Here is a 24758-nt window from a genome sequence, read left to right on the forward strand (position 1 = left end):
CGCCAGGAGGCTTCCAGGCAGGACACTGCAATTCACTTGTATCGCTGTACACAAAAACACCATCCACAGTCTCCTCTACACTCCTCCACACTCACCTACAACGTTCTGTCTTGTTTTAAACCCACGTCCTCTGACAGGTGAGTTAACCTTTTGTTCCCTTAAAGCAACCACAGTCCAAACAGAGGGGAAACATAGCGTCCTTCCAGGACCCAGATCTATCTAGATAGAGATATAAAAAATATATATATATATATATATATATATATATATATATATATATATATATATATATATATATATATACACACACACATACGTGTTTTAAGATAACCATAGTCATGGCAGTAAAGTTTGGAGTTGAAGTCAGTGGATATAATATACTGTATATCGATACAGACAACAGGAAAGATTAGTGGGGAAGGATACTTTTTTTTTTTTTTTAAAGGATCCAGTCACATTTTGGATTGTGAAAAAGTAGAACTATAGGCAAACCTTTTTTCTTTCATTTTGGATAGAGCTATGCCCCGTACACACGATCGGATTTTCTGACAACAAATGTTGGATGTGAGCTTGTTGGCAGAAAGTCCGACCGTGTGTATGCTCCATCGAACATTTGTTGGCGGACTTTCCGCCAACAAATGTTGGCTAGCAGGTTCTCACATTTTCCACCAACAAATTTTTGTTGTCGGACTTTCCGATCGTGTGTACACAAGTTCGTCGCACAAAAGTCCACGCATGCTCAGAAGCAGAAGCGGCCAGTCTTGTAAACTAGCGCTCGTAATGGAGCATTAATATTCGTGACGTGGCAAATTATGAAATCTCCAAAAGCAGCGCACAATTCTCTTCTTTTTTAATGGGCTAATAATTAAGCTTCTTTGCTGGAGATACTGATGGAGTTATTGCAAACAAATTTTCAAAGGCTTTTTTTTCCAAGTGATATCAAGAATAATAATAATAATAATAGCGTTAAATGAAAAACACAAAAATAAAGTGCAAATCAACACTCACCAAACTTCTACTAACCCGAAATTAGCAGATGGAGCCCAAAAGGGTGGCGCTAAAAAGAGCTGAAAAAACACGTAGTATGTCACTACGTTCGTAATTGTTGGCCATTTGTGTGACCGTGTGTATGCAAGACAAGTTGGAGCCAACAACCTTCGAACAAAATTCCACGGTTTTGTTGTCGGAAAGTCTGATCGTGTGTAAGGGGCATAAGGGAGGGTTATAACTCCTGTCAAATTTTTTTTTTGCCATTTGTGTGCCATTGCAGAGATTTCCCTTCACTGTCTATCATATAACCAAACAGGAAGTGAGCGGAAATCCCTGCTAATTAAGGGAGTCCCTCGGGGACCCCCAGGTCATCACAACTAGTGTACCTACTGGAAGATTTCCCCTTGACTACTTTTCTGGGGACAACCCAAAATTTATGGTTTTCTTTTACTTTCACTGTCAGTGATAATGGTAAATAGGACAAAAAGAGAGAATGAATCTCTTTAACCATTTCAGCCCCGGAAGGATTTACCTCCTTCCTGACCAGAACACTTTTTGCGATACGGCACTGCGTCGCTTTAACGAACAATTGCACGGTCAGGCGACGTTCCACCCACACAAAATTAACGTACTTTTTTTTTTCTCACAAATAGAGCTTTCTTTTGGTGGTATTTGATCACCTCTGTGTTTATTTTTTGCGCTATAAACAAAAAAAGACCGACAATTTTGAAAAAAAAGCAATATTTTGTTACTTTTTGCTATAGACCAAAAAGTAAAGAGGGAGATAGAACTCTCTCTAGTGTAATGGGATTTTAAAGGGGAGATAATGTATCTGTCAAGAGTGAGCCAATCTAGCGATGATTAATATAAAAGTATAAATTTTATTTAAACATATTTAAAATATACATTACAGAGTTTGCAATCAAACGTCAAGATGACCGTGCAATAGCTTGTGTTCAGAGAACATATATATGATAGCCTGCCAACATGTTTCGCATATACTTTACTTCGTCAGGGCATTAGGAACATCATTGATCTAATAGACACACTCCGCGATCCCACGTCGGAATTGGCGGACACTGGCTGTCCCTACCAAACACCAGAACCGTTTGATCCATTATTAGATTTCTGCCCTTTCTTCTGCACGGTCCAGTCCCCTTGTCGGCACTACCCATTGGGATCTGGCACCCAGGGGTTTTTGCTCCGGGTGATGTACTAAGGGGTACTGGGTTTTTTGGAGGTGGCTACTCTTTTGTCTTTCCAACTTGCAATAGAATAGAGAAAATCAGTGATGTCCCTAATGCCCTGACGAAGCAAAGTATATGCGAAACATGTTGGCTGGCTATCATGTATATGTTCTCTGAACTCAAGCTATTGCACGGTCCTCTTGACGTTTGATTGCAAACTCTGTAATGTATATTTTAAATAAAATTTATACTTTTGTATTAATCGCTAGATTGGCTCACTCTTAACAGACAGATTATCTCCCCTTTAAAATCCCATTACACTAGAGAGAGTTCTATCTCCCTCTTTACGTTTTGGTCTGTATATCAGGGATTGGGAGTTCTGTCTCTGTTTCTTTTCCCACTTAAACAAGTCCAACCATTCACTTTCTTGATTACTTTTTGCTATAATAAATATCCCCCCAAAAAATATAAAAAAAAAACAAATTTATTCCTAAGTTTAGGCTGATATGTATTCTTCTACATATTTTTGGTTAAAAAAAATCGTAATAGGCGTATATTGATTGGTTTGCGCAAATGTTATAGCGTCTACAAAACGATTTTCGGCATTTTTATTATTTTTTTTTATTAGTAATGGTGGCGATTTTTATTGTAACTGTGACATTGCAGCGGGCACATCGGACACTTTTGACACTATTTTGGAACCATTGGCATTTATATAGCGATCAGTGCTATAAAAATGCACTGATTACTGTGTAAATGACACTGGCAGGGAAGGGGTTAAACACTAGGGGGGGATCAAGGGGTTAACTGTGTTCCCCAAGTGTGTGTTCTAACTGAAGGGGGGATGGAACTAGCTAGGGGAAGAGATAGATCGCTGTTCATACTTGATATGAACACACGATAAGTCTCTTCTCCCTTCAGAGAACCGTTTACACACAGAGATCCCGGTTCTCGCCATGTCATTGCCAATTGCCAATCCTCCATCCCAGAGCAGGAGGTGGTGGGCCACATCAGAAGGCTCCATGGGCCACATTTGGCCTCCGGGCCACTGGTTGGGCATCCCTGTTATACACCATTTGTTGATAGTTTTTTATGATGTGGGTTTAGTGACACTTTAATGCTTGGTGAGTTGAGGCAGTCCATTGAGTTTGAATAATCTCCCCGCGCACAGAAAAATCAACTTTCCCCCTATTTTTAATGTAGCACACAACCACATTACCTATTGCTGTTGGTAATGCATGGGGTGCCATAGAAAATGAAGGGCATCACAGCTCAACACAAATAATGTGTTTGAGTTGTGGTATTGTCTTAAAATGCTAATTTACCACACGTTACCACAATGCAAAAGTGTAAATGGGCCCATAATCATATCTTTACCGCACAGATTTTATAAATAGTCAGATTGTTCAGATGATACTAAAAACAAGACTCCAGGTTTCACCAACTCATATGGCATATGACTGTTACAACAAAATGTATTTACAGGCAATAAATGAAATAGTTTAAGAAGAGAATCAAACTGTGGGCACAGGTGCCCAAATTCCTCTATTCAGAAACACGCCAATAATTGTACCTAAATCCTTTTTCACTAAGGTAGAGAGCGTTGCCATCTACTTTGTATGGGTAGGAACCCTGTGTTGATTGTCAACACAGGGCTCTGGGCTGTGATTAGGCACAGCCGATCAGCAGGTCCCGGCCATGAATCATTGCCTGGGACCTGCTGACTAAGTCCTCTGTGTTCAATTACTGCAGAGCAGGCAGGGGGGGGAGGCGCATGCTGTGAACCCGGAAGAAAGCAGCAGGTATGTTACGTGGCCGCACGAGTCGCCCTGTCACAGTATTATGTACTGTGGCAGGCAGGCAAGTGTGTATAGATCACCCATACAATCTAATGGAGATGAACTCCTGAGGTTCTAGCAGAATGGGCCCTTGTCAACTTTCTTCAGGTCTGTTTAAGTCTTAAACAGTTTGGCTAGAATTGGCCTTTTAACCCCTTAGCATCTAGAAGGCTACAAGTTGCAATTTAGACAACATATTGTATATGAATAGTTTTTATTGGTATGTTTGTCAAAAAAGGATATCTTCCTCCTCAGGCTTTTATGTATGCACATGTTAACATCAGTTTACTTACATCACTGTCCTTGCAGGCAGATATATTTGCATGTGTTTACACTAATTAAAGTGACACAAAACTCCCCCGAATTCCTTTTTTTTTTTTTGCTGCTGTGGTCTGACTTCCTGTTAGAAGGTGGCAACGTACATTCTTCATGGTCCTACTGTAAGTTGGAATGTAGCCACTCTCCTTGCTCGCTCCTGAGATGTACTAGGGACCATGGACTGTGCAGGGTACATAGAGCAGTGCACATGACTGCAACTCACGTGTACTTCTCTTCTCGTTCCAAACAAACAATAGTTGGGGGTACATAGAGCAGTGCACATGACTGCAACTCACGTGTACTTCTCTTCTCGTTCCAAACAAACAATAGTTGGGGGGAAAAGGAGATGTTAAAGAGCTCACAGAAGACGCCACAAGGAGGCAGCAAAAACAAAACAAAAAGAATCACAAAAAATAGATGACAAGGCCAATAAGTAGTGGATGTGTGTGGATTATTTTTGGAGGATAGGATATCATTTAGTGTCACTTTAACATGTTTCCTATGAACATAGTCACAAAAATGCATGCAGTTGCTTCCTTTTAGTAAACTGGTTGTCTGTAGAAGCATGAAATTGATGACCAAGTGACCTGTACAATGTTCTATAATTACACTCATTTCAGTACACGTCATATTAACCTGATATCAGCTGCTAGCTGAAATGAGGGCTAACAGGCAGAATTTCACTATCCATTTAGCATTTTCCACAGAAAGCATCAGACCACACGTGGCACTAGAATGCCTGAATGTGTCCTGGTAAATAACAATGAGTTAATAATATGCTGTAGAGATGTACAGCCTGATAAAGATATATGCATCCGGGGAACAATTGGGAGAGTAAAATATAGAAAAATCAGGTCATTCCCATAGCAATGCCTCTATGAAATCATCCAATACAGAAAATAACTGCTTCACAAACCCAGCACATTAATGCAGACTATCAACAGCAGCAGATACTGTTAGATAAGTCAGAGGAGCCAGCTGATCAATACTGAAATGTCAATGGAGAATATCTGCAGGATGAACTACGAAAGATCAGATAGCTTACAAACCCAATTCGCATACAACAAAGGAAACATAACAATGCGATTGTCATTATATTCTGTTCCCTTTCATGGTTGATAAAACTGCAGAGTCTTAAGCCGGTCATGCACCTCTAGAATTTTGGCCAATTCAGCAAGGTCCATAAAGACATGGATGAGCGAGTTTGGGGTGGAGGAACGTGACTGGCCTGCACAGATTCCTGACCTCAATCCGATAGAACACCTTTGGGATGAATTAGAGCAGAGGCTGCGAGCCAGGCCTTCTCTTTCAACATCAGTGTCTGACCTCACAAATGTGTTTCTGGAAGAATGGTCAAACATTCCCATAGACACCAGTGGCAGCTGGTGCTCCATCGGTTGGGGAGGGGGGCGGCAAACAAACCTGAGACATCTACACCTCCCCCCACGGTCACTCCAGCCTGCCACTCCACACCAACCCCCCCGGTCGCCAGCTCGCTTGACCACCATATGGCGGTCGCTGCTTCTCCTCCCAGCCAATCGGTCTTCGGAAAATCCCGGCCGATCAGGTCTCAGGACCCGCTTCCTGATTGGCCGGGAGGAGAAACAGGAAGACAATAGCGAATATTAATTCGCTAATGTCACACAACTGGGTGGGCTCAGGGCGCAGAGCCCATCCTTTTATTTAAGGCCAAATAGAGCCTCAGGCTCTAATCATATGCTTCAAAAAAAAAAAAAAAAACCCATTGAAATCCATTCGTCCTGCATGTTGATCAGGCGCCGGATCAGGGGGGCAGCTCCCCTGCTACTCTTATGGAGCAGCCGCCACTGATAGACACACTCCTAAACCTTGTGGACAGCCTTCCCAGAAGAGTTAAAGTTGTTATAGCTGCAAAGGGTGGGCCAACTCAATACTGAACTCTATGAACTAAGACTGGGATGTCATTAAAGTTCATGTGTAAAGGCAGGCGTCCCAATACTTTTGACTTTTTGATAGTGTATTTTTCATGTTAAGTGCATGCATTCTAATTTAATGTGTGTATGCATTTTTTGCCTTTTACATTACTAGAAAGACAGTGTCATCTCTGTTCAGGCATCAGCCAAGATAAGCATCTACTTCCTGGACTGAAACGTCTAAAAATCAGATTGTGCTTTTGTAGTTTTTAACTGTATATACAAAGGGGAGATTCACTAAAACTGGAGCACTCAGAATCTGGTGCAGCTGTGCATGGTAGCCAGCTTCTAACTTCAGCTTGTCCAATTAAGGCCTCATGCACACAGGGCGTTAAAAAAAGAAAAAAAAAAAAAAAAAACGAGCTGCAAAGCCAGTACAGACGCCAGGAAAAAGCAGCTGTAAAAACGCACTTTTAGAAGCGTTTTGCATTGGCGTTAATGCGCATTTAGCCGGGTTAGCGTTCAGCAGCATTTCTTTGCCCTCTATTTCCCACTCTCAAATCCAATTGCTGCAGCTTAAAAATGCTTGACGCGGCTGTAACAGCATTAACGCGCGTTTAGCCGCATCAGGCGTTTTTACAGCTGTAATACTGTTGTTTCAGAACGCACTGGCGTTTTTTTTTTTTTGTTTTGTTTTTTTTTGCTGCTTGAAAACGACAAGAATTGAAGAGAAATCTGCCCGATGGAACACAGAAAAAAAAAAACTGACAGTGGTTATAACTCTTCCTATATCCAAAATGAAAAACAAAAAGTTTTGCCTTTAATTCTACTTACATGTTTCACCTAAAAGTAGAAGGAAAGACTAAATTGCCCAAGGCTTGTATTGTTGCCTCCCCCAGGTCATATTTAGTACATGCTGCACACAGTTTAGAAATTACAGTATAAATACCTTCAGCGTGGTCAGGTCATTGCTTAAAGCGTTTGTTACCCCAACACTTCATATTCCTGATATCTGCCTGCTGTACCATGTACTCGTCCTGTTCTCTTTGTATTGCTTCCTTTGTGTGAGATCCCTGGTGTTCCTGCAGTCCCTCCCGCTTTCCTATTAAAAACTGACCACACTAAGCAGGAGAACACACCCTGGTCAGTTCTCTAGCTCAGTGTACTGCTGCTTCTCCTCCCCCAGTTCATATGCAGCTAAGAACAGAGGGAATGTACCGTATTTATCGGCGTATAACACGCACCCCAAGTTTAGGAGGGAATTTTAAGGGAAAAAATGTTTAAAGGAAAAAAAGCTTACATTTAAATGCCCATCAATGCAGCCTTATCAGTGTCCATCTGCAGCCTTGCACAGCGTCCATCTGCATGCTTGTCCAGTGTCATTTGCAGCCTTGTCAGTGTCATTTGCAACTTTGCAGCCTTGCCAGTGTCCATCTGCAGCCTTGCCAGTGTCCATCTGCAGCCTTGCCCAGGCTGCAGTTAAACTGCAGTGACTTGTCAGTGTCACTGCAGTTTGAAAATGGCACCGCCAAGATACACAGAGCCGGTCCTCGGCTCCTCTCGGCTCTTCTCGGCTCCTCTCGTAGTCCCACCCTATGATGGACATAATACAGGTCCAATGGCGGGACTGGGTGTGACTGTGAGCGGAGCCGAGCGCCGCCCATATACATACATAGCTGAGTGTACTCGGCTAGGTTCGGCTAGCTTCGCTCACAGTCACGCCCAGTCCCTGTTTTATGTCCATCATAGGGCGGAACTAGTCGAGCATAGCCGAGTACACTCGGCTATGTATGTATATCGGCGGCCGGTGCTCGCTCCTCCGCTCACAATCAGCGGGGGGGGTGTGAATCGGCGTATAACACGCACCCACGATTTTTCCCTGATTTTAAGGGGAAGAAAGTGCGTGTTATACGCCCATAAATACGGTAATCACTTATAAAAATGGTAAAAAAAAAGGTATTTATAATGTTTTTTTTTATCTATACAAAGATGTTTTGCCTTTCATTTCTATTTTAAACCTGAATGGGTTGTTTTACAGGATGATCGTTTACAATCACTTTAACTCCAATTCACTTGTTTCAATGAGAGTCAGACTCAACAATGAGGCTGATTTGCACAGGACCTTCATACAGAGCTGCCAACCATCAGTAAATTCACGGACAGTTTCTAAAATCCTTGATTTTTACATCTGTCCATGAAGGCCGTTACAGACATGTAGACTGCACATCCATAATGGACATTCGCGGACAAATGTAAAAATCACAGATGAATTTACGGACATTTGGCCACCTTGCGTCATCATCATGTCACCTACCGCCTTACATTAGCCCACTGTTGCCAGCGGAGAAAGTTCCCTGCCAACAGCCGCAGCAGCTGCTCATTGACATGGGGGAATCGAAGAAGTGCGATCATGTGCCAGGTCCAAAAGAGGATTCAAATAAAAGGTATTTACACTGGGATTTTTTTACAAATCGTATACAGAATGTATACCAGCAGGGGTAGACAACATTTAAACCCTGGTTATTTCAGTCTTTCCTTCTACTAGTTATTAAAAATCAGCAAACAAATAGGCAATTGGCAGCAGGAATCCCGAATATGAAGCATCTGTCTGGACGGCTTTTTGTGAAAAACATTTCCCATCCTCGAAGGTCATTTACAATCTCATCACTTTCCATTCCAAATTAAATTTTTCAAGCATAATCTCTTCATTGATTGCACTCCAGGATTCCACAAGCAACGTAGTTATCCCACGTGTATTAAAATTTCTACACCCCCACCTTTTCTAACCCTCATCACATATTCCAAAATCTAATAATAATCCTACACTCATATAAAATGCAGCCAAGACCTTCTGGTGGCTAACTGGAAGATATTATGAGCTAGGTCTTCATGATTAGTTCTTCATAGCTGGAGAAGTAACCCACTTAAAGAGGGCCCATCGTTAGGCATATAGCAACTTTTACCCAGGAGTCACAATTTTTTTTTTTTTACTTGAATGCAATTAGAAACAAGTCTGAATTGTGCTTCAAAACAATTAAAAATGAGACCCCATGGCATGCATTACTTCTCATAGAAATCAAAGTATATTCCCTGACAACATCTATATTTCCCCCAATAAGGATGGAGCCATCTTTGTTCAAGGCATTCTTCAGGGTCATCTACTTCCTGGTCAGAGATGGCACAATTGCTAATTTTAAAAAATAATGCAAAAGAAGCGACAATTGTGTAATGCACTGCAGCTTACGGATCTATTTGCAAATGTGTACAAACTCGTAATTGCATACAAGATGAGGTTCATAGATGATTAACGGATAAAATACATCAGTTATCTCTAAAGATAATTGTAAATTCTGGCTTACAATTAGAAAAAACATATGTAAAATAATGCCATTAGTACTTGGTGGTACCAGGCTGAGGTGTAGAGCCCCATTGGCACTCAGGATTGCAGGAACACCGGCATAAGAAAAACTCACCCGGTGAGCAATGAACATTTACCATTAAAACCACTGCTCACCATAGCCTGGGGGTCAGAAACCAGTAGATCTTGGACAGGTAACTGGTAGATTGCGGTCTGGGCTTGCTGACCCACCATCCCAGAACATTAAACAGAGTGCAATGCAGAGGGCAACTTGTAAAGTTGGAGCTGTAGTAGGGAGCAAGAGCTGCAGAAGCCGATGCCTCCACTGTAGTGCGGACTTCTGTCCCATGCGGAGTGATACCAACTGCAATCCACCTCGTTTCACAACTAGCGATCTCCAGAGTGGTGCCAGCAGCAAGAAAGAAGATCTTCAGGTCAGTGTGAAGCAATACACTGGGTATAATAGCATAAGGCTGCTTTCACACTGATGCGCTGCTGTTTACCCACGCTGCAGGGTACACATATCCTTGTGCTTTTAGGCCAAAAAGTTCAATTTTGGTCTCGTCTGACCAGAGCACCTTCTTCCACATATTTGCTGTGTCCCCCACATGGCTTTTCGCAAATTGCAAAGGGTCTTCTTATGGAGTGCACGACTAATAGTTGTCCTGTGGACAGATTCTCCCACCTGAACTGTGAATCTCTGCAGCTCCTCCAGAGTTACCATGGCTGCTTCTTTGATTAATGCTCTCCTTGCCTGGCCTGTCAGTTTAGGTGGACGGTCATGGCTTGGTAGGTTTGCAGTTGTGCCATACTCTTTCCATTTTCGGATGATGGATTGAACAGTGCTCCGTGAGATGTTTAAAGCTTGGGATTTTTTTTTTATACCCTAACCCTGCTTTAAATTTCTCCACGACTTTATCCCTGTCCTGTCTTGTGTGTTCCTTGGCCTTCATGATGCTGTTTGTTCACTGAGATTCTCTAAAAAAACCTCTAAGGGGTTCACAGAAGAGCTGTATTTATACTGAGATTAAATTATATACAGGTGGACTCTATTTACTAATTAGGTGACTTATGAAGGCAATTGGTTCCACTAGATTTTAATTAGGGGTATCAGAATAAAGGGGGCTAAATACAAATGTACGCCAAACTTTTCAGATATTTATTTGTAAATAATTTTGAAAACATTTATCATTTTACTTCCACTTCACAATTATGTGCCACTTTGTGTTGGTCTATCACATAAAATCCCAATAAAATACATTTACATATTGGTTGTAACATGAGAAAATGTGGAAAATTCCAAGGGGTAAGAATACTTTTTCAAGGCAATGTATACATGTGCTTTAGTCAATGCTGCTGCTCCTCCATGCGACGCCCCCCTGTCATGTTTCGCCCCACTAACCAGGGGCTAGGATTAAGCCCCAATGGGCGGGGTGAAACATGTGGTCTGAGAAGCAGCATTGACTGAGGCTTTCACATGATGAGCGGCGGTTTTATATTTATATTTAAAATAATATTGCAGATTTTTTTGGAAAACAAAGTGGTCCCTTTTTAGTTGATGGTTATGGAAAAAATGTAATGAATATTTTACCAGTGACTGTTTAAGTTTTGACTGAAGAGTCATACATTTTAAACGGCCAATGTTCACGTTATTCATGTGTCCTGTATTGCATGTCAAAATAAAATCTACATTTGACATTATTACATGCTTTGGATACATTGATAAGTGCCTGCACCTGGCAGACAAACAAGGTGACAAATAAAGTTACCTATACTATTACCTACACCATACATACATACATACATATGGCACTGACTCCAACATTCCACATTCCATTGTATTTCACCAGCTATACACCAGCAGTTAAAGAGCAGTAACATATTTAATACCATTAAACATAAGAAAAATTGCTACACTACAATATGGTAATAAAATGCCCAATTGTCATAGATACCAAAGCAAAGAAAAAGACTTGTTTCATGAAAAACAATGATGTTCACATTTTAGACTATATCATAAGGATCACACTATCACATAGCCTTGCAAGATATCAAGATCATTAATCAGCTGCTAACAGACCAGTCACCAATGGCCCTACTACTGCAACAGTAGATTAAATTTGCCATGCAAGGGATGAGCAGATCTCCTCTGGCAAAGGAATATTATAACAATGAGATGGCAATTGTATATACATGAACACATCTACGAAGCATTAAACGGTTTTCTCAAGAACCATTCCCATGCACAATACCTGGCTGAACGTCATAGTTTAACCTCTTCTGAACCAGATGATTTAGGGGCCATTTCATAACAATATCTATAAAGCTTTATCGGCAGCTTGTTCCAGGATGTTAATTTCACTATAATACAGAACCCCTGTATCATAATAAAGCATGAAGTAAGCAGTTAGAAACGCATACACACCCATTGGTTCTCTGGTACCCATTCATGGTCACTGACCTTGGCAGGTGATGGAGAAAGGTAGTGCTTTGTGGTAGGGTATAAGGCACAGATGACCGATGAAGTTCAGGCACATTATTCCCCAGAAAGATGTCCGAAAAAGACATGTTCCTTTCCACCGCTCTCTTGCTGACTGGGAACTGCTTAGTCAACAGAGCTGGCCAGTGCTAGAACAATTTTCTCCATCCTTTCGGACTGCCATCAGGCATCTCAACATAAATCCTTCAGACTGTCAATACCCGCTAATCAGTCAGTGCACAGCATCAGGATAACTTTATATTATATCGCACACAGGTCACAATATTGAGATATTACAATCTACAGAAAAAAGTTAACACTTTATTGTTTTATACTAAAAATTAAGTTGCCGGTGCCATCAAATGTATATATTATGGGACTCCTATCGGCTTTCTGGAAATAGGAACTGGAATTGTACATTACAGTAAATAAGAAATGGAATGATTGTATAGAACAGTAAATATGAATTTGTATTATTCTATATAACAGTAAATAGGAATTGGATTGTTGTATGTAACAGTAAATAGAAGCTGGAATTGCTGTATGGAACAGTATAGAAGAATAAGAATTGTAGAGAACAGTATTTAGGAATTGGAATTGTTAGGTATAACATATATAGAAACTGGAATTGTTCTATATAACTATAAGTAGGAATTTAAATGTTGCATGGAACAGTAAATAGGAACTGAAATTGATGTTGTATGGCACACTATAGAAGAAAAAGAACTTTATATAATAGTAACTAGGAATTGGAATTGATAGATATAACAAACAGGAATTTGAATTATTCTACAAAACAGTAAATAGGAATAGGAATTGTTCTGTAACAGTGAATTATAATTGCTGCATAAAGCAGCATTTAACAAATTGGAACTGTATAAAGCCATAAACAAGGATCAAAATTCCAGTAAATAGGAATTGGAATTGTTGTACAGAACAGCATTTAAACTATAAGAACTGTATAGAACAGTAAATAAGAAGTTGAATAGTTGTATAGATTAGTATATAACATTCAGGATTGTCTAGAACAGTAAATAAGAATTGGACCGGTTGTATAGAACAGTATATAAAATTCAGAATTGTATAGAAAAGTAAAACAGAATTGGACAGGTTGTATAGAACAGGTTACCCCAGAATGGCAGGATACAGATCTGAAGTATGGACTCATACTAAACAAATGCTCTTCTATATCCCTGGTCGCCTGTGCGACCCTTTGTCTCAGTCCTTGCTCATCCAAAGACCCGTACCATACCAGTGAAACTCAGCTTCTTCTCTGCTTTGTTCAGGTGTTTCTCCAGACAAGTCACATTACCTGGTTTATGGCTACAAAATAATCTCCAGGCATGCCTCCCCCAGCCATCACAATCACAAAGACAAGAAAAGTGCCTTACTTCCACCCTGACGCTGTCTTTCCACAAGGACAGAGGACAATCACATTGTGCTGTGCTCCAAGAGGATGACTGTTGTCCTTTTTTCTGACATGTCCCCAATCCTTTCCCCTGGTGTACTCAGAATTCTTGAGGAGAGATTGCGAGTCGTGCGTCCAGTCCCAGCTGGTGCTGGGCGACTGCCAACTTCAATACAAAAGCCTTATAAAAGCGTGTGTCGTGTACAACAGCTCAACAGAGCCACCCTCAGTCTACAGCGAGATGATTTCCTTCCTTCCTCATTATTCATTACTATGGATGAGGCAACACCTCTCACACAGCAACGTGTGTGCGTGCTTCCAAGAAATACACAGGCGTCCCTGCTCTCTGCTTATGGACTACATGTTAATTAGTGTGATTAGGATTGTTGCAGTTCATTGAGTTATAGGATACAAATGAAGATAACATGGATTATTGAAGAAACATGAAAGCAATGTTCTTTATACTGAAGTATCCATAACCTGAGTAAGTGACAGAGACTGGGTGATTATTAATCAGTCTCTCCTTCAGGAATTGTATTCAGCACCATGGACAGGACATACAGCTAATGCATACTAGGATACACCTCACTTCATTGTTTACCACCATTACTTCACATTAACACAGAGACACTAAACATGTCATGAGCTGCAAACGCTTTCCAGGAAATCTTGTATGAATGCAGAAAGTCTATTCAAATTCAGAGTAAAAACATGACAGAGGTTCAACCCTTTCAATGCTACCGAAAAAAAAAAAAAAAAAAAAAAAAGCATAATATTCAGCATGAGTTTCAATCTCTTTAAATCCTGTATAATTTACCATAGCTGGACTGAGCAAGGTGACTAGAGCTGGGATGATTACAGGTTTTGTAGAGCCCTTTGAAGTGTGTTGTTGAGAATCCTTGGCCTTTTCAACCAAAAATTACAGCAGACCATGCAGTATAAATTTTTTTTCATTCAACCAGCACGTTGAACAAAAAAAATGATGACCCGTTTCCCCCATCTACACATTCAAGGTCGATGGGGGGGGGGGGGAATCACTCCTGCTGAGTTATTGTATTCTTATAGTGGGGAGACATCCCTGCTGTCAGAAAACACTGATCAGGACCCTTTCACACTTGTGCGACTTGTCCTGCGACTTGGGACTGCAAAGTCACATGACAAGTCATTCCCCATGTTTTACAACGAGTACAATTGATATCTGTGTGATATCAAAGTAGTCCCTGCACTACTTTGGTCCAACTTTGATGCGAATTGAGGTCCATAGACCTCAGAATTACACAGGCATTGCTTAAAGTCGCATCAAAATAATGGCAAAACAAAAAATTTGCAGCGTGACTTTCAGGTCGCACAAGTGTGAAAGGGGCCTCGGTGTTGCTATAGCCGGCAGCACTGATCAATCGGAAAAAAATAACAGGTTGGTTGTTCAGAAGTTGATTGGTAGATTGGCTTCTGTACAGTACAACCAACTTGCCCATACATAGATCAAAATTGAATTGAATTGTCTGTTATTTGCCACTGTGTATACAACCACATGTGTGACTCTATAGTCACATGGGCTGCTCAGATGTAGGGGTGGGGAGGAAATGCTCATGGTAGAAATACACTGAAAAATAGGATTTTTAAAAAAGCTTACCTGTAAAATCCTTTTCGTTGAAGTACATCAGGGGACACAGAGCCATAGTAGTTACTATGTGGGTTATAGGCCACCTTCAGGTGATGGCACTGGCACACCCTAAGACAGGAAGTCCACTCCCTATATAACCCCTCCCACTACTGGGAGTACCTCAGTTTTGTAGCAAAGCAATACTTGTGTATACCAAAAAGAAGGGAGGGACCCCTGTTTTTCCGTAATGTACTTTAAAAAAAAGGATTTTGCAGGTAAGCGGTTTTAAAAATCCTATTTTCTTAACGTACATTACGGGACACAGAGCCATACATTTACCAGATTCTATCACGTAGATGTAAAAGGTCATGAGGATATTGCCTTTGGGCGCAGTGTACTGCAGGCTGCAGTATAAGTCCTCTAGTCTCTTAGTGCCCTACTTTTGTTGTGTCTCTCTCTCTTCAGTTGGCATTGCTATGGGACATCCCACATAGTAACTACTGTCTCTGCAGGAATCCCCCATTTCTTAAACTCTTGCTCTATAGGATAAAGTGTTGAAAACTTTTTGGAGGAAAAAACTGTTTATCTGGGTGCTCAGAAAACATAAGCTTTTTTAGTAATGAATGGATAGGAAAAGCATGAATAGTTTGGGGAGGCTTTAGCGAATTCAAACCAGAAGTGGGCTCATCGGCTGACTCCGCTACTGGCAGCAAAAATGTGGAGCGGACCAATTCAGTGAAAGATTGTACCAACAACCTTTCTTGTGAACCTGATCCTTCCATATTAGGCTCTTTGGAAGAGGAGTCACCAGGCTCTTCCTGGTCTCCTGAGAGAAATTCGTCATCTCTCGCCCCCTGTTCCTCAGTTTGAGGGTCCTGAGTAATGGACGGAGGCCTGTTACGCTTAGTCCCACTCTGGGATGCGATTAAAGCATCAATATTTGCTCCAAGCCTAAAATGGTTGAGGAAAAAACCTCTTTAGTAATATTTACAGGGGCTGCAGTGTTAAGAGCAGCTGCATTACCCGACGTCCCTGATGGCTCACTCTGACCAGCCAAATCACTCTCAGGGGAGGAAGCAATCTTTTTTTAGGCTTCCTTGTGGCTGTAGAAGTCTTTCTAGAGCCCTTTTTTTAGGTGTTTTTACCCCCCCTTCCGACCATAGCCAGATGCACAAAGCAGGAGTACTACCAGAAGGAACGCATCCACTAGTCCAGCCCTGTCTCTGCTATTAGTGCTCAACTTAATGCAATAGTAAATCTGTCAAAAGGAATGCCTGTGTCACCAAACCTCTATCATGCCCCTCTTGCTCTTGTGTCCCTCCGTAAGCTTGCTGCAGCAATAACAGTGCTTTTAAAACACACATTCCCGCGCTGGATGTTGGAGGACGCCAACGCAGCATTAAGCCACGCCCCCATCCATCGCCTTCTGCCCCCACCTTTATATATATATATATATATATATATATATATATATATAAAAAAAAAAAGCTTTTCCCGCGCGAGTGCAGGCTTCTGATCCTACAGGATCATTCTGTGAGGGGAAAAATGGCGAGGAAGGAGCCTGTAAGCCGCCAAGTGAGACGGCGTGCCGATCGGTTTTTTTTTTTCGTTTTTCTCCTGATGCTCTTCCTCGTGAAGAGGGGGAGAAACCGCACGGGTGGGGGGTGTCTGGTGAGGAGGAAACCCCCCCCCCCAGACTTACCAGAGGTCTGCTGCAGGGTTTTCTGTGGTAAAACCAACAGACCCAATCTTCACCCTTCACGGTGGGTTCCGTAACAAACCTTCAGGAGACGGGGACCCTTGGGAAACCCACAATCCTGGACCTGTAATAGCACCACCACCAGTAAAACTTCATGGCCATAATATCAAAAGTACTGGATCCCAGGGTCCAGCTCTCTAAAAAGAAAAGCGTTTACAGGCAAAACCTTGTTTCTTCGGATACGAGGCCCGGGTACCATTCAATTCGGCCTAAAAGACACTTTGAATGGATCCAGTTGCATAGCTAGCCCCAGCAAGGATTGCTCCAGTGGAGCTCAGCACAACACATCTTTACTCGTGACCAACACCTTAGAGAAGGGGTCTTCAAACTATGGCCCTCCAGTTGTTCAGGAACTACAGTTCCCATCATGCCTAGTCATGTCTGTGAATGTCAGAGTTTTACAATGCCTCATGGGATGTGTAGTTCCGCAACAGCTGGAGGGCCGTAGTTTGAAGTGTCCATCACCTGAAGGTGGCCTATAACCCACATAGTAACTACTATGGCTCTGTGTCCCATGTGCACTAGCTGCCAACTCTACAAAATCCCCAGCTGTAGTGGGGACATGGACTGAAGGGGGAGATAGAGAACAGTAGGATTGACCAGTTTTTTTGCAGAATACAGAAAATGAATCCCATAGTGACTGAGTGAGTATGAACAGCATGTAATTCACCATTTATTGATAATTTTTTATTATGTTGGTTTAATGACATTTTAAGGCTTCAACTGCACAGGCAGTGTCCAAAGAGAACTAAGGTAATATTGAATGCATGAAGGTAAAAAACCTTAAGCCTTTAGAACCACTTTAACTTTTTCCATGCGCACAGTGTGTGCAAATAACTGTGGTGTGATCAGATTTGGACCTTGCACAAATCAATGATCGGCACCACTACATTTAGCATATAACACCTTATCCTAGCAGGTGCATGCAATTTGTAATCTCTAACTCGTGTTGGACACAATTTGCATCCAAGGATGGCATTTCTGGCTGCACACAAACTGGCTGAAGCTAATTGTCTAGTTTGTTTGGAGAGGAAGAAGAAGGAATTGTTAATCTGCATTTGAGTACAGCAGCCTATCCACCCTCATTCATTTGCCTGAATGAGGCCTTAGGATTAGATGTTCCCAATGCTATTTATTCCAAATGGCACCCCAATATATGATAGGTCTCTTTTGCAATAAATACTTCTTTACCTGCCTTGCTACCAAATGTCTGCAGAATGAACACTATGTCATGTTAGAGACCAGAATGTTTTTGGATTATGGGCAGCAAGGGCCCCACCCTGTCCCCCTATCCTCCACCCGTGGAAACCCACACAAGTGCAGGTAGGACAAAGCCTTCATGTAATTAAAAGCCCCAGGTAAGAAGAAAAAGCAGAATGATATACTATGCAGATTATTTAAAGGGTTTTTCTAAAAGTAGATCTAAAGGCAAAACAACTTTTATATTTTAATAAAATAAGAGGAATTAGAACCACTATCTGTTTTTTTTTGCTGTCTGTGTCCCTCTGAGATTCACCCTCTCCATTTGTGCTGGTGACTACGATCATTGGGATTGGAAGTTAGAGAAAATCTGTCCGGTGTTACGTTTTTTCTATAAAAGTGGACTAACCCTTTCAGTAAGCCCACGTGAATGAGGCCTTTACACTCAGCTGATGCTGTTGATTGTTAGATCAAGGCAAATGCTGAAACTGTCAAACCCATCGATTTGGGTGGATGTATACACATACTAAAACAAGGAAACCTGGAGAAAAGTCCAAAAGCTACCCAAAACACCAAAATTCCTTGCATCATTTCTACAGTGAATGAAAGCTGAATGTTAATGGATAATTATGGGGAACCGTGCTACCATTTTTAGTTTTAATTCATTAACCTCAATGAATGAAGGCTACAAATGCTTTGTCCTGTTGCACATACAGTATGTCTATAGGCTACAAATGCTTTGTCCTGTTGCACATACTATATGTCTATACTTGGTGATAAACATATCTATTTTATGTACCATTACCAGAAGTAGGATTTTTTTAAACGCCACAGAAGCCATAAGCGGGTACAACTAATCTCTGCCCCATAATTTGGCCTATTGTCTGGTGATTACTACATGCCATGACATAATGCACATGATTCCAGGGTTCCTCAATGTGCAAACATATACAGTGATGTATTCTTCTGTGCAGAGTATCACTGCCTGTACTGTACATGACCCCTGTGTAATTAAGTATGTGTTTCGTCATCAAGTAATTGCAGCATGCATCTACCACAGCTGTGTTCCACTAATGTACTATACACGGATGTGTTTCCCATCAAACATACTTCTTCAGTCACATCATTTATATCATTGTATGCAAGGAGACAAGCATCCTCTTCAGAATATTAAATACCCAAATTTAATCGGATCCTGTATATTTTTTTATGACTTTAAAAATTTCCTGCAGAGCATGCCCTGTACTGTCTTAGCAGCATCCATTCGGGAGATTAGAATATGCTATATTTATTAACCTGAGTGCAATCCATATCCAATATAACAAAGGTTTTTATGCAATTAGGGGTTTCTGAAACATATGCTAAGTACATTTCTTGTTGCCATTACCAACCATTTAGCTTCCAGTTGCCATTTCTGCAGGAGTTTGAAAATGAAACAAGATGTATGATTGGTTGCTATGGGAAACAAGTTTTCTTGTTAGCAGGTTTCATATATAAGCCCCCACATGAATGTATGTTGCAGAACGGATTTAGCTGCATAATATTTTTAGAAGTGTCCAAATACTGTTTACTTAGTCAAGTAGACTTTCTGACTTCCACACAGTTAGAGTTTCCTGAATAGTATTAGTAGCGCATAGATTACTTACTTGTGATTTTAGCGTCTTTTGTAATTTAACTCTAACTCTTTGTCAAATGAATAAAAAAAAAAAAAACTTGTCAAATGAATTTAAAATTAAGTCAGAAGCCATGGGGATTGAGCTGCCGGCCCATGCTCAACAGCAATTAAGTCAAGCGTTCAATTTTAAATGGACGGATTCTCATATTTGATATCTGGGAACGAATATTCCCCGCAACCTTAATAGGATTTTCAAACTCAATTTTGCACCTTTGCTCCTTAAGCTTAAAATTGACCTTCAGCGCTGGGATAGAGACACTTTTACCTGGTTTGGACGCTCAAATATTTTAAAAATGAATGTGATGCCAGGACTCCTGTACCTCTTTCAAACGCTGCTAGTTAGGCTCCCTCTGAACTTTTTGGCACAATTATGGACAAGGTTCGATTAGTTTGGGCAGGAAGACCTCCGAGCCTTCGGAGAGCTATACTACCCCTTCCAAAAGTGCAGGGGGGAATGGGCTTCCCAGATCCTGTAAGATACTATGAGGCTTCCCACCTTACCAGAATAATGGAGTGGTGTGTAATGACCGACCCTAAACTGTGGGTAGACCTAGAACAAGCAACAGTGGATTCTGTATTAGTGGGCTTACCCTGGTCCCCTAGGCAACCTTGCCCTACGGCGATTACTACATACCCTACAATTGTGGCAACTTTACGGGTACGTGTTTCAGACACTGCCTGCTTTTCTGCTAGGCCTGACTGACCCAAAATTTACAAAGCTACGTCGGCAGAAAGTTTTGAGATGTCTACATTTTGCGGTTGCTAATAAGCTTATGTCCAAACGAGAACTAGAGGCCCGCTTTCACATGGATTTGGACTTCTTCAGGAAGGCACAATTGAGTGCGTACCTACATTCATGACCTGAGGGACATCAACACCTACGGCAAGTTACGCCACTTGAACAGATCTGTTTAGATGGGTCCCCGCTTTCTCACTCACTTTCACACTTCTACACTCTCCTGACAAACCAAGGTCCCATTGCCGACTATCCTTTTTTGCAACAATGGGAAAGCGACCTGCAGATTACCTTCTTTCAATCCCAGAAAGACAAAATTATACTTTTTGCGCATAAAGCTTCTCTTGCAAGCAGATATCAGGAAGGAGGTTATAAGCTTCTCACACGGTGGTATAGAACCCCTGCTAAGCTACATAGGATCTATCCCCAAGTTTCCGAGATGTGTTGGCGCTGTGGAGAATCTATGGGAACCCTTTTGCATATCTTCTGGCAATGCCCAACATTAAACAGCTTCTGGTCCGAGGTAGAAACTACGATTAAAACGCTGACTGGGGTCTCACTCAATAAAAATCTGGCCGCCTTTCTGCTGAATGACACTCCTCTAACAAAAAATGTAAAAATTCCTTACTCCGACATTTACTCATAGCAGCCAAAGCGTGTATTCCAGCTCTGTGGAAGAGTCCCTTCCCTCCTACAATTGCCCATTGGTGTACCAGAATAGCAGATATTCAGATGATGGAAAATCTTACCATGACCTTGAAAGAACAGGAGGAAAGGCACTGGAAGATCTGTACTCCCTATTTTCTACTATAGGGATCCAACACCTTTAGCTTTACAGCCCAGTGGAGCACTGAAGGGAGATTAGGGGTGGTGGGCTGGTCTCACTGCCCATCCCCCCCTTTTTTTTCTCTTTTTTTGCCTTCTCCTTTTCCTTCGTCTGACTTTCATTTTTCTTCTGTATTTTAATTTTTCTGGTGCAGTCATGAAAACTGCAATCCTACTCCTTACTATCTTCCTATTGTGAAAATATAAAAATGTTTTGGAAAAGTGCGGGGCGATTCGGAGTAACATCCTACACCATGCTTTGATGTAAGCGGTTGCCGATGGTCCATGAGACAGCGGACCTGACAACCGTTGCTGTACTAGCTTAGTTATGATGTACTGTTATACTTTTTGACAAGGTTAATTCCTGTTGTGATATATTCTCTGCCCTATGTTAATTTCCCAGACTGCAAAATAAAGGATAAAAAAAAAAATGAATTCAAACTTAAGAAAAAAAAAACAGGTTGGCAAATGTGATCCAACATCTGCAAAGGCCCTCGCCGGTACAAAAAGTGTAGCTGCTGAAAAAAAAGTGTAGCTGCTGACTTTTAATAATCACTCACCTGTCCCACGGTCCAGCAATGCGGGCGCACAGAGGCTAGCTCCTCTCCCCCTCCTCTCCACGGCGCCGGCATTGTTACTGTGGGCAACCGGCTGTGGCTTTACAGACAGGCACACACTGCACATGTGGGATCTGTGCTGCAAATAGCCGGGCAATCTTCTGGGACCTATGACATGTTCCAGAAGATTGCAGGGAGGGAGAGGTGATCTTCCTTCCAGCGCTGTGGCGCTAGGGAGGAAGTGGGAGCTGGGTGCCCGTAAAAACAGCGTACCGGCACCCCCCCAAAAAAATTACATGCCAAATGGCATGTCAGGGGGTCACCTACACTTAAAGTGGAAGTTCCATTTTTGGGTGAAACTCCGCTTTAATGTAGTTCTAAGGCCTAACCAGTTTATACCTTTAATGCATTCCTTGCGTTAGGGTAAAAAAAATGTTTGGGCAACGGTATTGTCCCCTCATGCTTACCTCTCTCAATCCAGCGCTGTGCCCATCTTTACCGCCTCCCTCCATTCTCACAAGCTTTGCTGAGGCAGCGAGAGCCTTTGGCTCCTGCTGCTGTCAGTCAAATCCTGTAATGAGGGAGCGGGGGGGGGAGGGGGAGAGTCCACAATAGGAAGGGGGTCCCTAGGGTAGCACGCCGAGAAGAGAAGGAGCCAGGAGAGTCAGCGGGGGACCCGAAAAGAGGAGGATCAGGGCCGTTCTGTGCAACTCCATTGCGCAGAGCAGGTAAGTACATCAAGTTTGTTATTCCTAAACAAAAACATTTATATATTACAGGTCATAATATCAACAGTACTTGCTTTTTATTAACCACTTGACCTCCAGAATGTTTTACCCTCTTCGTGAACAGACCATTTTTTGCTATTAGGCACTACGCTATTTTAACTGGCAATTTCCCAGTCATTCAACATTGTACGCAAATGAAATTTATGCCATTTTTTGCACACAAATATAGATTTCTTTGGGTAGCATTTAATCAATAATTTTTTATTTTTTTTTATTATATAAATGAAAAAAAAAAAAAACATATTTTCTACTTTCTGTTATAAAACATATCCAATAAAAAAAAAAAAAAAAAATCTAATTTCTTTATAAATATTGGTCAAAAGGTATTCTGCTACATGTCCTTGGTAAAAAAAAAAAAAAAAAATCTCAATAAGTGTATACTAATTGGTTTGTGTGAAAGTTATAATGTTTACAAAATATGGTATATATACTGGAATATTGACGCTATACTTGTAATGGCGGTGATCGGTGACTTATAGTGTGACTGATAATGCCAGATTGACCGCAACACTAACAGACGCCGGATGGGAGGGTCAGTAAATGAGAAACCTGACACTGTGGACCCTAGTGACACTAATCATCAGATATAATACTTTTCACTGTACTAATGACACTGGCTAGGGAGGGGTTATTAAGGGGAAATCAAGGGGTTAATTGTGTGCCTAACAAGTGTAATGTGCGCTGCTTTTACTTACTGGCTGTTTTTTCCCCCCTGCTTTTATGTTCCTTTTCACACAGGCTGCCCGATCAGGTCCACCTCTCAGTTTTTCAGGCGGATCTGATTGGACACTCCATTCACCTCTATGGAGCGGCAGAAGTCATCGGTAACATGTCCACTGACACCAGCTGCTATCCAATCCAATCCTCTCCACCAAAACCAGAAGGATGGAGGTCCTATTTTCCATCCATCTGGCGGATGGGATGAAAATGGACAAGCGGTTCGTTTTCATCCGATCTCCCCATAGAGGAGAGCGGGACTCTGTCCATCTCCGCTCTGCTCAGTAAGCAGAGACAAACCTGTCATCCGCCTGCTCAGTGGGGATCAGTGGAGCCATCAACCGCTGAGCAAGCGGATCCCGCAGAAGGGAGGCGCCCAGGTGAAAGGGGACTTAGGGAGGAGAAACAACCAGATCGCTGTTCTGTATACAGAGCTCTGTGTGTTTTTAAACATCCCTCTGTGCTGTGATTGGACACAGCCAATCAGAAGATTGAATAATACTCTTGCTTAAAGGATCAGTTCTAGGATAGTGAATGCCATTTTTCGTGAGCCGATATGGAAAAATCGTCCACCTAGGATAAAACTAGAAAATCTCCAACGCCCCAAAGATGAAGGTGGTCTTGCATTACCGAATCCATGGCTTTACTACTTGGCATCGCAAATGCAACATTTGATAGGCACCTGGCATGGTTATGGAGGGAGACGATACAGACAGAACTCCTAGTGCTTCAGAATATATAATGCTCCGCACAACAGGTGGAAAATCTGTTTCAACCGCCCTAGAGGCATCAGCTTTCGGAAAACCTCACAAGAGTTTCCCCACATATGCCCTTATACAAAAGGTATGGAATAAAACTAAGTATGTTTAGGAGGCGATAGGCATCAATGAGTATAGCCCTATTTGGGAAAATGAATCCTATCCAGAGCTGGCTAAACTACAACATGCGAAGAGGTGGAAGAGGTTTGGTGTTGTTTACCTAACACAAATAATAAGTGAAGGTAAATTGCGATCTTTTGATTCTTTGAGGGATCTTTATAGACTGCCAGCTCACATGCTTTTCTATTATATGCAACTTAGGCATGCTTTTACAACTCAATCAAAAACATCTGAATGGCATATAGACTCGACCCCTCTTATCGCTCTACTTAAAGCAGCAGAGACCTCCTAAAGGTTTCATTTCCCAGAGCTATAGCACATTACTCCACAAATACCTTACAAAACACCCCTTGACGGTGAAAAGGAAATGGGAGTTGGACGTAGGACCCTTAGATGAGGATCAATGGGAATAGGCTCTTCAGTCAGTTTCAGTATGCTCACTGAACGTAACGCAAAGACTAACGCAACTAAATACACTCCTGAGAATATATTATACACCTCAAAGGTTACATAATATGGGACTGCTCTCCGCAAAACATGTACTAGATGT

General features: G+C 41.7%; 1 protein-coding gene across 2 annotated transcripts in view; it reads right to left on the minus strand.

The window, feature by feature from the left end:
- The window catches only part of OSBP2 (oxysterol binding protein 2), a 391235-nt gene that overhangs the window by 269763 nt on the left and 96714 nt on the right, over window positions 1-24758 (minus strand). The window contains exon 1 of one of the 2 annotated variants that reach the window (XM_073625251.1): window positions 13454-13730. The exons of the other annotated variant lie outside the window; for it this stretch is intronic. The gene's annotated coding sequence lies outside the window, so the exon portion shown is untranslated. Of the gene's footprint in view, window positions 1-13453; window positions 13731-24758 lie in introns of those variants that run through there. 2 annotated transcript variants of the gene reach the window in all.

Source organism: Aquarana catesbeiana, linkage group LG01 (genome assembly GCF_042186555.1).
Source record: "Aquarana catesbeiana isolate 2022-GZ linkage group LG01, ASM4218655v1, whole genome shotgun sequence".
Classification (NCBI taxonomy): domain Eukaryota; kingdom Metazoa; phylum Chordata; class Amphibia; order Anura; family Ranidae; genus Aquarana; species Aquarana catesbeiana.